The sequence below is a fragment of the Entelurus aequoreus genome, linkage group LG08, assembly GCF_033978785.1.
Source record: "Entelurus aequoreus isolate RoL-2023_Sb linkage group LG08, RoL_Eaeq_v1.1, whole genome shotgun sequence".
Lineage (NCBI taxonomy): Eukaryota > Metazoa > Chordata > Actinopteri > Syngnathiformes > Syngnathidae > Entelurus > Entelurus aequoreus.
The window spans coordinates 19,750,220-19,762,685 of NC_084738.1; the positions used below are offsets into that span (position 1 = coordinate 19,750,220).

At 37.1% G+C, this 12,466-nt stretch overlaps 2 protein-coding genes across 2 annotated transcripts in view; both read left to right on the forward strand.

Moving 5' to 3' along the window:
- Positions 1 to 12,466, forward strand: part of LOC133655908 (calpain-15-like) — a 113,550-nt gene that overhangs the window by 69,340 nt on the left and 31,744 nt on the right. The gene's annotated exons all lie outside the window — the stretch shown is intronic.
- The window catches only part of LOC133655579 (ankyrin repeat and fibronectin type-III domain-containing protein 1), a 148,513-nt gene continuing 141,061 nt past the window's right edge, over positions 5,015 to 12,466 (forward strand). Inside the window, 1 exon segment of the mRNA XM_062055856.1 lies at positions 5,015 to 5,990. The gene's annotated coding sequence lies outside the window, so the exon portion shown is untranslated.

The window sequence follows — 12,466 nt, forward strand, 5'->3', positions numbered from 1 at the left end:
GTGCTCATTAGGTCGATCGCAGCAGGTGTGTCAGTCATTTGTCTGATATATTATATTATTATATAAAAATATTATATTTATATAATATTATATATATAATATATAATATGGTATATATATATATATATATATGTGTATATATATATATATATATATATATATATATGTGTATATATATATATATATGTGTGTATATATATATATATATATATATATATATATATATATATATATATATATATATATATATATATATATATATATATATATATATATAGTGTGTGTGTGTACATATATAGTGTGTGTGTATATATATATATATATATATATATATATATATATATATATATATATATATATATATATATATATATATATATATATATATATATGTTTTAGGCAAATTTTAATTTCTTCTGTTGCAGACTAAAAAACAACTTTAACAAAGTCATTCTTTGTTGTAAATCGTGGGTGCTCATTAGGTCGATCGCAGCAGGTGTGTCAGTCATTTGTCTGATATATTATATTATTATATAAAAATATTATATTTATATAATACTATAATATATCAGTATATATTATATACTGTATATATAATATGTAAATATTACATATATGTTATATTTTATATTGCTACTATGGTACATTTTAGTCTACTTTATACCTGCATTATCCTTTCCATCCGTACTCTTTCCATCCTTTGTAACTGAGCTACTGTGTGGAACAGTTTCCCTTGTGGGTCAATAAAGTTTGTCTAAGTCTAAGTTTGCCAGCAATGCATTAAAAAATAGACCTAAAAATTAGTAATCATCTAACCTCACTATGACGTCACTTGATTGACATTCACGGCACCCGAGGGTCTTGTGCAGTATTAAGAAAAAAAACGACTGGCAGGAAGGCGAGGTTTATTTCAACAGACTCTCGCATCGTACCTGCTGTCAAAAGCCTGAAGACTGACCGCACAGTTCCTGTCTTCGCAAATAAAAGTGCTGCTCCATTCTACCTGCGCTAACAAAATAAGAGTCTCAAAAAGCTAGCACACACAAGCTAGCATGCTACGGAGTTTGCCGTCAATGTGTTTCTTGTAAAGCAGGGGTCTGCAACCCCAAACGTTGAAAGAGCCATATTGGAACAAAAATACCCAAAAAAATTAAAAGCCTTATATAAGTGATATAATGAAGGCAATACATGATGTAAGTGTCCATATTAGTTATATTAGCCTACTATCAAAACGACTTTAAAAGTCTTATACAAGTGTTAAAATGAATGCAATACATAATGTAAGTGTCTATATTGGCTATATTAGCCTACTATCAAAGGCTGACACAAATCTTAGTTTACGGAAATGTTGTATCTTAATTTGTATTCTACTGCAACATTGGAACTCATTAGTAAAATGGAGGCTTCTCACAGGATGAGATAACTTAACTTCTGGCTCAGAAATGCCAAAGGTATAGATGTGTGTGTTCAAGTTAAAGGAAATGGCAGGGTGTCTTCTTCTAATGGATTTATCACAATCTTTGCAAGCTGGGTAACGTTTGCTGTGGTCTGGAACAACATGGCACACAAACAACTATGATAAATGCTAGCCTAAATAGCATGTTAGCATTGATTAGTTGGTAGTCATGGATTGACCAAATATGCCTGATAAGCACTCCAACAAGTCAATAGCATCAACAAAGATCACCTTTGTGCATTCATGCACAGCATACAACGTTTGGTGGACAAAATGAGACATAGAAGAAGCGGCATAAAACACGTCTTTCTGTGGCAACGTCGGAGAAAGTTGTACATGTAAACAAGTTCAAGGATCACAGAAATTAGTAGGACAAAACGGTGCTTGCCAAATCCTCTCATCAGTGAAGCTTAAACAGTGGGATTTTTAACAATTAGTCATGTCAGGATTTTTAACAATTAGTCATGTCATGTTTGTTTTCCTACAAAAAATATATTAAAACAAAAAATTATTTTTTTTCTTCATCTTTTTCCATTTTCACACATCTCTGGAGAGGTCCAGGGAGCCACTAGGGCGGCGCTAAAGATAGAGCCGCGGGTTGCTAACCCCCGTTGTAAAGGATACGAGTATGGAAGCTTGACAAATAAGATACCAAAAATCAACCACTTTCATGTGGTATTGGACAGAAAGGAGGAGTTTTTGTACATTCGAAGTTGTGGAAGTTATCAGCACTACTGTGAATCCTGTCTGATTCCAACCAATGCAAGTCTTCAGAATCAGGTAATGCACCAACTTATATTCGTGTCTTCACTTTATTAAACACTTTTAACGTGTTAACAAAAAATGTTGGTTTCATAAACAAATAAATTATGTATATATATATATATATATATATATATATATATATATATATATATATATATATATATATATATATATATATATATATATATATACTTAACAAAAAAGGTGAAATAACTGAAAACATGTTTTATATTCTAGTTTCTTCAAAATAGCCACCCTTTGCTCTGATTACTGCTTTGCACACTCTTACCATTCTCTCGATGAGCTTCAAGCACACCTGTGAAGTGAAAACCATTTCAGGTGACTACCTCTTGAAGCTCATCAAGAGAATGCCAAGGGTGTGCGAAAAAGTAATCAGAGCAAAGGGTGGCTAATTTGAAGAAACTAGAATATAAAACATGTTTTCAGTTATTTCCCCTTTATGTTTTGTTAAGTACATAACTCCACATGTGTTCATTCATTAATATATATATATATATATATATATATATATATATATATATATATATATATATATATATATATATATATATATATATATATATATATATATTAGGGGTGTAACGGTACGTGTATTTGTATTGAACCGTTTCGGTACGGGGGTTTCGGTTCGGTTCGGAGGTGTACCAAACGAGTTTCCACACGAACATATTAAGTAGCCGCCTCTGCTTACTTCTGCCTCTGTTTCTGTCAGTACTCTACACAGCACCCAGCATTGTCCTACCCACACAACCATCTGATTGGTTACAAACAGAGCGGTAACAGCCAATCAGCAGTGCGTATTCAGAGCGCATGTAGTCAATGCTTAGCGTTTAGCGGGTAAGCATCAGGCAGCGGACTCTCCCCAAATTATAATAAACACCTCCCAGTCAACTACTAGTAACATCACTATGAGCCCGTTGACCTTCTAGAAATATAAAAGGCAGCTCAGCTCGCTCGCAGTCCTGGCTTGAGGTGAAGGCTAATTCGCTCTTAGCGTAACGTTAGCTCATTTTGCGGTGTGTGTGTGTTACGGACAGCAAAGCCCTGTCTGTCTGTTATTTCACTTTACCTTTTTCTGTGTTGATTGAGCTGTGTTGAAGCAGCAAAAAAGGACATTATGTTAAATGAAGAGTTTCTGTCTCTGATAGTTGATATAATAATGTAACTGCATCATTAAGCCTACATGAACTCCATGGTGTTCAGGGATGAATAGTCTCTCCTATAGCTATCGTACCCTTTTTTCAGCTATAGTTACATTAATCATTAGTAATGGAGCAGCCTAGTTTTGAATGGCAGGGTCCCTGCTATCACATGTTGATAAAAATATAACATTTACATAATAAATCAACTACAGGCTTCCCAAATGCTGTAAAAAATTAAGCATGATGATTTGACTTGAAACTGTTTAATGTTGCACTTTTTATATGTAGAAGAAAAGTTTTGTCATTTTATTTAACAACTTGAGGCAGTTTAATGTTGATTAACGTGGGCAGAATTATTATAGTGTTACCAATGTTAAAAGGATAAAGCCAGTGTTTACAAATTTGGTAAATAAATAAACAAAACATTTATATTTTGTTGTTTTCTTACCGTACCGAAAATGAACCGAACCGTGACCTCTAAACCGAGGTGTGTACGCAATTTTTGTGTACCGTTACACCCCTAATATATATATATATATATATATATATATTGTAAGTTTACTAATATGTCTTTTTTTTTTAAATGTTAAAGATACAATGTTTGCAGAGGTGTCCTTTTTACAATTTTGTAGAAAAAAATATACTATCGTGGGGTAAAGAGGGCACACAAATGTTGTTGTACTAGGGGTGTAACAGAAACTAACTGAGGAGCACAGTACTAACGCAGCATATCCTCCTGAGGGATAGTGTCCTCTGCTGTGAAGAATACATGCAACAAATCCACTATTATGCAAAAAAAAAAAAAAAGTCCACTGCAGAGGGGGCGGCTCTCAGGAGGATGGTTCACTGGTCATTTAAAGTGACTCTCCTGTGATCCATTAGGGATTGAGCAAGTGCCCTCCAACAAAAAAAAAATGCTGCCAATGAACAATCAGCTCAGGTGACTTTGCTGCACGTGTTCAACGAAGTGCACCACGTGACAGTTGGCTGCCGTGAAGCGTTTGCATGGATGATGCAGCGGAGGTCAAAAAGGAGCATCCTGCCCGCAGCCTATTTGTGATCCAGTGATGCTGACCAGCCCACGGCGTAGATATTAATCAGCGTGCTGTAATTCCTCTAAATGTAACAGGCTGGTCCTCGAATAAACGGACTTTGCATCATTCAACCTTGACTTCAAACAAGGCAGAACAAGGAAAGAGTGAGTGGCACTATCTGCAGGGGAGCTGGAAGGTGAAAGGTCAGCCGCTCCGTATGAGACTTCCTGTCACCGCCAGGAGGGTGAAAGCTTTACGTGTACGTGCTACACACACACACACACACACACACACACACGCAGAAGTCTCATGTTGCAAAATGTCACACATAAAAGCACATACTTACACAAGAAGCACTGGTCAAAATGTCACTGTGTTGATCGCATGGAACCAAAGACTTGGGAGAGAAAAAAAATCATTCATTTGAAAAAAATGTTTTGTAATCACTGGTGTCCAGTGTCTTTGTCATGAGACAATACAGTAGTATTGAACTCTTCAAACTTAAAGTGTTTACAAAGTACAATGAAGAAGAACCATGACAAACATTCTCAATTTATTTCATCCATCCATTCATTCATTCTTAAAGTACCGTATTTCCTTGAATTGGCGCAGGGAATATAGTATTCGCACGTCTAGAATTACTGCCGGGTCAAACTCGTTTTTCAAAATAATTAACGCATGCTTGGCCTTATCGCCGGTTTATTATTGAAGCTGGATCAAATTCGTTTCGCAAAATATTAATTTTATTATCGCATGTCTATAATTTTCGCCGGGTCAAACTCGTTTCGCAAAATATTTAACATATGTCTAGAACTTCCACCGGGTCAAATTCGTTACGTCACGAGTGACGCATCTGTCCTCATTTTCAAAATGGAGGAAGCTGCTTTCAGATTGAGTGAGCCTATGGCTTTGCACTTTGTTTATATTATATATATGTTTTTTTGCATTCTATTTTAGTTACTTGGAATTTATAACCCCCTGGCGCTGCTTTGTATTCTTTTTGTACTGTTTTGTACTACTTTTGTACTTATTTGATTGTTGAAATGTTGAAATGTATAAATAAAACTTAAAAAAAAAAAAAAAAAAAAAAAAAAAAAGGAAGCTGCTTTCAGTAGTTTACAATCGCACAAAGGAAAAAAGATAAAGAGCTTTTCAGTAGGATTTAAGGTCCAAGCTATTGAATACCGGTACAGTATGTTAAAGAGAACAGTAAGCAGCTATGTTTTATTAATATACCGTAGCTGCGTGTGTGAAATACTGTATAAGTCATTAAATGACTCCCGCCTCCTGGTGGTAGAGGGCGCTGCCGCGCTAGGGATCCTTCTTGCGACTTCCGGTACTGCAGAAGAAGTGAACACACGCAGCAAGAGATTTTTTTTTCTTTTAACAAGGAATAAAACAGTTTTCTAAACTGGACTTTCAATGGAAGCAGGATGTAATAATTAAAGGAATATCTCCATCGAAACAGAGACTTTTAAAACTGAAGAAAGAAAATAAGGAAGACTTCTATAAACAAGTTATCGATGCTTTTGGTCAGAAGGAGCTGCAAATGGACTCCATTTATAAGTACAGGTAAGACCATAATAACGTTTTTTTAATTAAATGTGCTTTTCATGATGGTATGCTTACATCACACTCAAAGCGCACGCCTAAATTTTATGGATTCCTTTTGGTAAACGCCGGAGTGAGAAGAGGTTTTAAAATAATTACCGCATGCACGGCCATCCCGCCGGTTTCCGGTAAACGCAGGTGTGACAGGAGGTTTTAAATTAATTAACGCCCCTGCGGCTATTCAAGGAAATACGGTAATCTTACTTATCTCATCATATGAAATATGACTTACTTCACCAATTATTATTATTAAATTCTTACTATTATTTATTTATTTATTTATTTTTATTGTAATTACTTATGGAGTTTATTGTGAAAAAATTGTGAACAGGAAGTGAACAAAAAGTTTTGCAACTGTTATGTAAAGAAAAGGGGTAGGATTAAATAAGCTCTGCTTCTTCCTACTCCTTTTCGAACATGTTGAAAAGAAACTGGAAATTGTGATGTATCATGTTGTATGCTTGCATGTTCGAAATAAACTCAAACTCAAACTCAAACTCAAACTCTGTGACGGAGCACTTAACTCAAAATGTGTGTATCTCAAAACAATTGAAATTCATGTAATTGGTGCTTGCCCCTCATAACAGCACAATTTGAACATGTAACATGCCTTTTAAAAAATAAACAAACTTTTGGATAAGAAGTATTCGATGTGTGTGTATCTGCATGTATTTTTTTTAATTCAATAACAATCATCCACTCACTTTCTTCCTTTCTATTGTTGGAAAAGTGAAGTTGATTATATTTAGATAGCGCTTTTTCTCTCGTGTCTTAAAGCGCTTAACATGGCGTACATTTACACCAGTGTCGGTGCAGGCGACCAGGAGCAAGGTGGCAGTGACTAGCATGGCGAAATCTGGATTCGAACCGGGAACCTCCCCCCCGCTCTACCATCTGAGCCACGCTGCCCCGAAAACAAAGTAATGTCGCTCTCTAGCTGTGAGCTGATGCTGGCGAGTAAGACCGGATGTTTAGGTCGGATTTTACTGGGTTCACTGTGACATTTACCACCCCGACTAATGGCAGGGATGCTTGTAACTTATATTAGGGCTTGCAACTTGAAGCATAACACTTACCCGAAAGACAGCTCTTATCTCAAAACACTCTTAAATTAAGGTACAGTACCACTGTACTCTGAGGCTATGTCTACACCAGTGGTTCTTAACCTTGTTGGAGGTACCGAACCCCACCAATTTCATATGCGCATTCACCGAACCCTTCTTTAGTGAAAAATAAATTATTATTTTTTTCAAATTCAAGACAAAGTTATATGTTTTTGGTAACACTTTAGTATGGGAAACATATTCTAAGTAACAAAGACTTCATTTAGAGTTATTTGGTTAGGGTTAGGGTCAGGGTTAGAGGGTTAGGGTTATAATAAGGCCATGCCGAATAAAGCATTAATAAGTACTTAATAATGACTAGTTAAGAGCCAATATGTTACTAATTTGCATGTTAATAAGCAACTAATTAATGGTGAATATGTTCTCCATACTAAAGTGTTACCATGTTTTTTTACTGGTGCATAAAATGAACCGTGCATGAACATCACCTTGTTCAAACAACAAAACCACAACATTGCATAGACTCACAACAAATTACACACCTGCAAATCAGTGTGACTTCTGCTGTTGCCGTATCCGTAATACGCCGATAGGGAGAAGTTTGTATTTACACGATGAGTTGGGTGTGTTTTGACCTCCGCCGAACCACCGAACCCCTAGGGTTCGATCGAACCCAGGTTAAGAACCACTGGTCTACGCTAAGCCGGATAACCCCTTAAACAAATAATTATTTAGCCTAAGCCCCGTTTCAGCCACACTAAACCATCGTTTAAGGCCCCTCCTCAGACAATTTTTTACACGGGTAAGTGCGCTGTGAAGTGAATTATATTTATATAGCGCTTTTCTCTAGTGACTCAAAGCGCTTTTACATAGTGAAAACCCAATATCTAAGTTACATTTAAACCAGTGTGGGTGGCACTGGGAGCAGGTGGGTAAAGTGTCTTGCCCAAGGACATAACGGCAGTGACTAGGAGGTCTGCTGGTCTTTATGCTGTCTGCCCTCATCAGACCCAGGTGCGTTGATTGGTGATTGCCTGCAGCCTGGCCGCGATGCGGGAAGAGCGAGCAGCGGCGTGTATCGGCGCGCTTCTAGCGGAGGTGCCGGCTGTGTTTGCAGCAGATGACATGCGGGACTGCGCATGCGCCGTGACAATCTTCTTCCATTCCTCCATAATGACTTCACTAGTGGAGATGAAGGATGTTATAAAAAAAAAGAGGTTCTCAAACTCTTTCCACCAAGTACCACCTCAGAAAGCACTTGGCTCTCCAAAAAACCCCATAATGACCAACATTAACATACAGTAGCGTAGTAGGCCTAGGTATTCATTAAAACAAAGGCAAGGCAACTTTATTTGTATAGCGCTTTTCATACACAAGGCAGACTCAAAGTGCTTCACAGACAACGAAGTGAAATGAAAGAAAATAAAAGCAAAATTAAAATGCAGACAATAAAAATAAAAACAGTGCAGACGTTAAAAGTTAAAAGATTAAAAGATTTAGCTGAAAGCTAAGGTGAACACAAAAGTCTTCAGTCTAGTTTTAAAAGTAGTCAGAGTTGGGGAAAGTCTGACATCTTCAGGAAGTTTATTCCAGCTATTTGTTGCATAGTGACTGAATGATGATCTCCCTTGATTTGAGTTTACTCTTGGAACCGCTAACAGATTGGTCTCAGAAGATCTTAGTGATCTAGAGGGCTTATATAGTGGGAGCATATCAGTGATATACTTCGGCCCTAGACCATGTAGTGATTTATATGTGAGCAGGAGGATTTTGAAATCAATTCTCTGATGTACAGGGAGCCAATGTAAGGATTTAAGAATTGGTGTAATGTGCTCACATTTTTTGGTCTTTGTTAGAACTCTAGCAGCAGCGTTCTGAACAAGCTGTAGCTGCCTGACAGTTTTTTTGGGAAGACCTGCAAGGAGACCATTACAATAGTCTAGCCTACTGGTAATAAAGGCATGGACAAGTTTTTCAAAGTCTTGAGTTGACATGAGCCCTCTAAGTCTTTTTACATTTTTGAGGTGATAGTAGTCCGATTTTGTTACTGATTTGATGTGACTGTCGAAATGTAAATCAGAATCTAAAATAACCCCAAGATTTCTGGCTTTATTTGAGGTTTTCAGGGACAGTGATTGAAGGTGTTGGATGACTTTAAACCTTTCTTTTTTAGCACCAAAAACAATTATCTCAGTTTTATCTTCATTTAGTTGTAGGAAATTTTGGCCCATCCAGTGTTTGACTTGCTCAATGCACTGGCACAGAAGATCTATGGGGCGATAGTCATTTGGTGATTGATTGATTGAGACTTTTATTAGTAGGTTGCACAGTGAAGTACATATTCCGTACAATTGACCACTAAATGGTAACACCCGAATAAGTTTTTCAACTTGTTTAAGTCGGGGTCCACTTAAATTGATTCATGATACAGATATATACTATCATATATACTATCATCATAATACAGTCATCACACAAGATAATCACATTGAATTATTTACATTATTTACAATCAGGGGTGTGGAGGGGGGGGGGTGGGGGGGGTATGGACATCAAGTAGTGGACATAGAGAGAGAGAGAGATCAGAAGGCATAAGAAAAAGAAAAAGTATCTGCATTTGATTGTTTACATTTGATTATTAGCAATCAGGGGAGGGTGTTAGTTTAGGGTTGTAGCTGCCTGGAGGTGAACTTTTATTGCTGTTTTGAAGGAGGATAGAGATGCCCTTTCTTTTATACCTGTTGGGAGCGCATTCCACATTGATGTGGCATAGAAAGAGAATGAGTTAAGACCTTTGTTAGTTCGGAATCTGGGTTTAACGTGGTTAGTGGAGCACCCCCTGGTGTTGTGGTTATGGCGGTCATTTACGTTAAGGAAGTAGTTTGACATGTACTTCGGTATCAGGGAGGTGTAGCGGATTTTATAGACTAGGCTCAGTGCAAGTTGTTTAACTCTGTCCTCCACCTTGAGCCAGCCCACTTTAAAGAAGTGGGTAAGAGTGAGGTGGGATCTGGGGTGATAGCGCTACATAGATTTGGGTGTCATCGGCATAGCAATGATGGTCAACGTTATTATTTTGCATGATTTGTCCTAGTGGGAGCATATAGATGTTAAATAAAGTCGGCCCCAAGATTGAACAAAGCAGAAGTTGTATTTAACAAGTATAGTTAATATGTTTGGCCACTGTAACATTACACACAATTTGAACAGTAACACTGTGTTTGAATTATTAAGCAAGTAATTGTTTGGTGTACTACTAACTACAGTGTGAGAATCATTGTTGTAAGACACCTCACCTTTTTTCCTTTTGCTTTAAGGATGCCCCACAGGTGTTTGATTTAGGATCCCCTTTCAGCTCTTTAGCAAGGCACTCAATCACCGTGTTTGGGCTCTTTATCATGCCCAGCTTCACAATGTCACAGAACATGTCTGAAATTTTACAGAAAGAACCGTAGCTCCGCAGTGCCGGGCAGCACTCATACACTTATGTATCACTTCTGTTGTGTTGTATTTAGACAATAATGTGTGTGTTGACTCATTTTTAGTGGATAGTAAACCTACACTGTTATACAAGCTGTACACTGACTGCTTTTAAATTGACTTTCGACAATCTGCTATGCGCATGACTGCACTGACTTTTGTGACAGGTAGCTTTTGTGGCAAGGTGTCCTTTCACTGCATCGGCCCTGCTCATCACTCGTAACCTGTCATGAATCGTGGCACTGAGGCATGAGGAACATCACAAGCAGCCAAAGCATTTTGCTCCGAAAATGTATCTCTAGCCTCAGGCCACTTATGTGTGTGTTCCTACACAACACACCCGTGTGTGTGTGTGTGTGTGGGTGTGTGTTTGTTCTCTTTGAGACGATAAACCTCCAGAAGATGGTGACAGCAGGGGAAAACCATCAGTTGTTTCGCATCTGTGTTAAGGAATGCTCTTATGCATCTCAATAAGCAGGGCTGAAATATATTTTTTATTGATTTATTCTGTTTTACATCTGCATTATCGGTGCTCATTTTGCACGTTAGACATTTTGTCTTAAAGGGGAACTGCACTTTATTTTTTTAGAATTTTTGCCTATCGTTCACAAGACGACGGATGTATTTTTTTTAATGCATTCTAACTCGCAAATAAACGTAAATAAAAGTCAGCTTACAATGGAGCCAATAGGAGGTCCTCTATTCCGCCCGTAAAACCCAATAAATAACCATCCAAAAAAAAACGCCGAAAAATACTTGATATACATTTCGGAACTTAAGTATTAACCAAGTATTAGTGGTATTGTTATTATGGGTGCTAACACAGACCAACTAATTATAGCGGTGCCGTGATCACTTGCTAATATTGCCATGTTGACATAATCAGCTGGTGAGCTGCTTTCTCACGTCGGAGCTCGTGAAAGTTTATTCCTGATCATAAATAATGCCTCTCACCTTGACAGTAGAAGGATGAGGGTGTAATCCACAAGTTGGTACACTTCGACAGCAAATTTAGAATGGAAATGGCAAAAACAACACAAAAAGACGCTTGGGTGCAGCCCCCATTTTCTTCACGAGGATTATTAGTCATTCTTCATCTAAACAAGAATATAACAAGATTCTATCAGTCGGCATCCTAATGACAGCAGATATTGTACAGTAAGTGATGTTTTATTATGTTTGTTGGCTCTCATAAAGAAAAAAGCGAACGTCTCGATGCGTTTTTGAATTTAATGCGCCGCGTATGCTTAAAATGAGAAAAATTTGAAAATATTAAATGTTGTTATAAATTTGCTTGTTACTACTTTACATATATACTTACATCATGTAAATAAAACCCTAATGGATGTGTTTTGATGTTTTGAAGGGCTTTTATAGGCAGAATAGAGCGAATCGCCTTGGCTCCATTATAAGCAGACTTTTGATCGCGTTTATTTACTAATTAGAATGCATAAAAAAAAAGAAAAACTTATCTGTTCTCGTCTTAAATAAGGGTAGTGAATGATAGTCAAAAGTGCAGTTGTCCTAAAACAGTGGCGCTGGGGTCTTCAATGGCGGGACATGGTGTATACAAAAATAGCCAGGGGTCTGGTAGCTACATTTTTGTCACCATCAGGTGGCCAACGAAATTACCTCACCCAATAATGATACCTGTTAAAATACAGCACATCATTTACTGATATGACCCAATGCAAACAACCTTCCCTAGTCATGGTGCAGGAAAAAAAAATAACCAGCACAAAAAGTTAACAAACAAATATCACACATATTACAACATGATCATGATAGTTCTAGCTCAGAGTAATCTATGATTTGAAGAAAAGGGGTGGGATTAAACAAGTGTAAACTTTTTCTCACTCCTTTTCTAATATGTAAAAAAAAGTCAATTTTGTT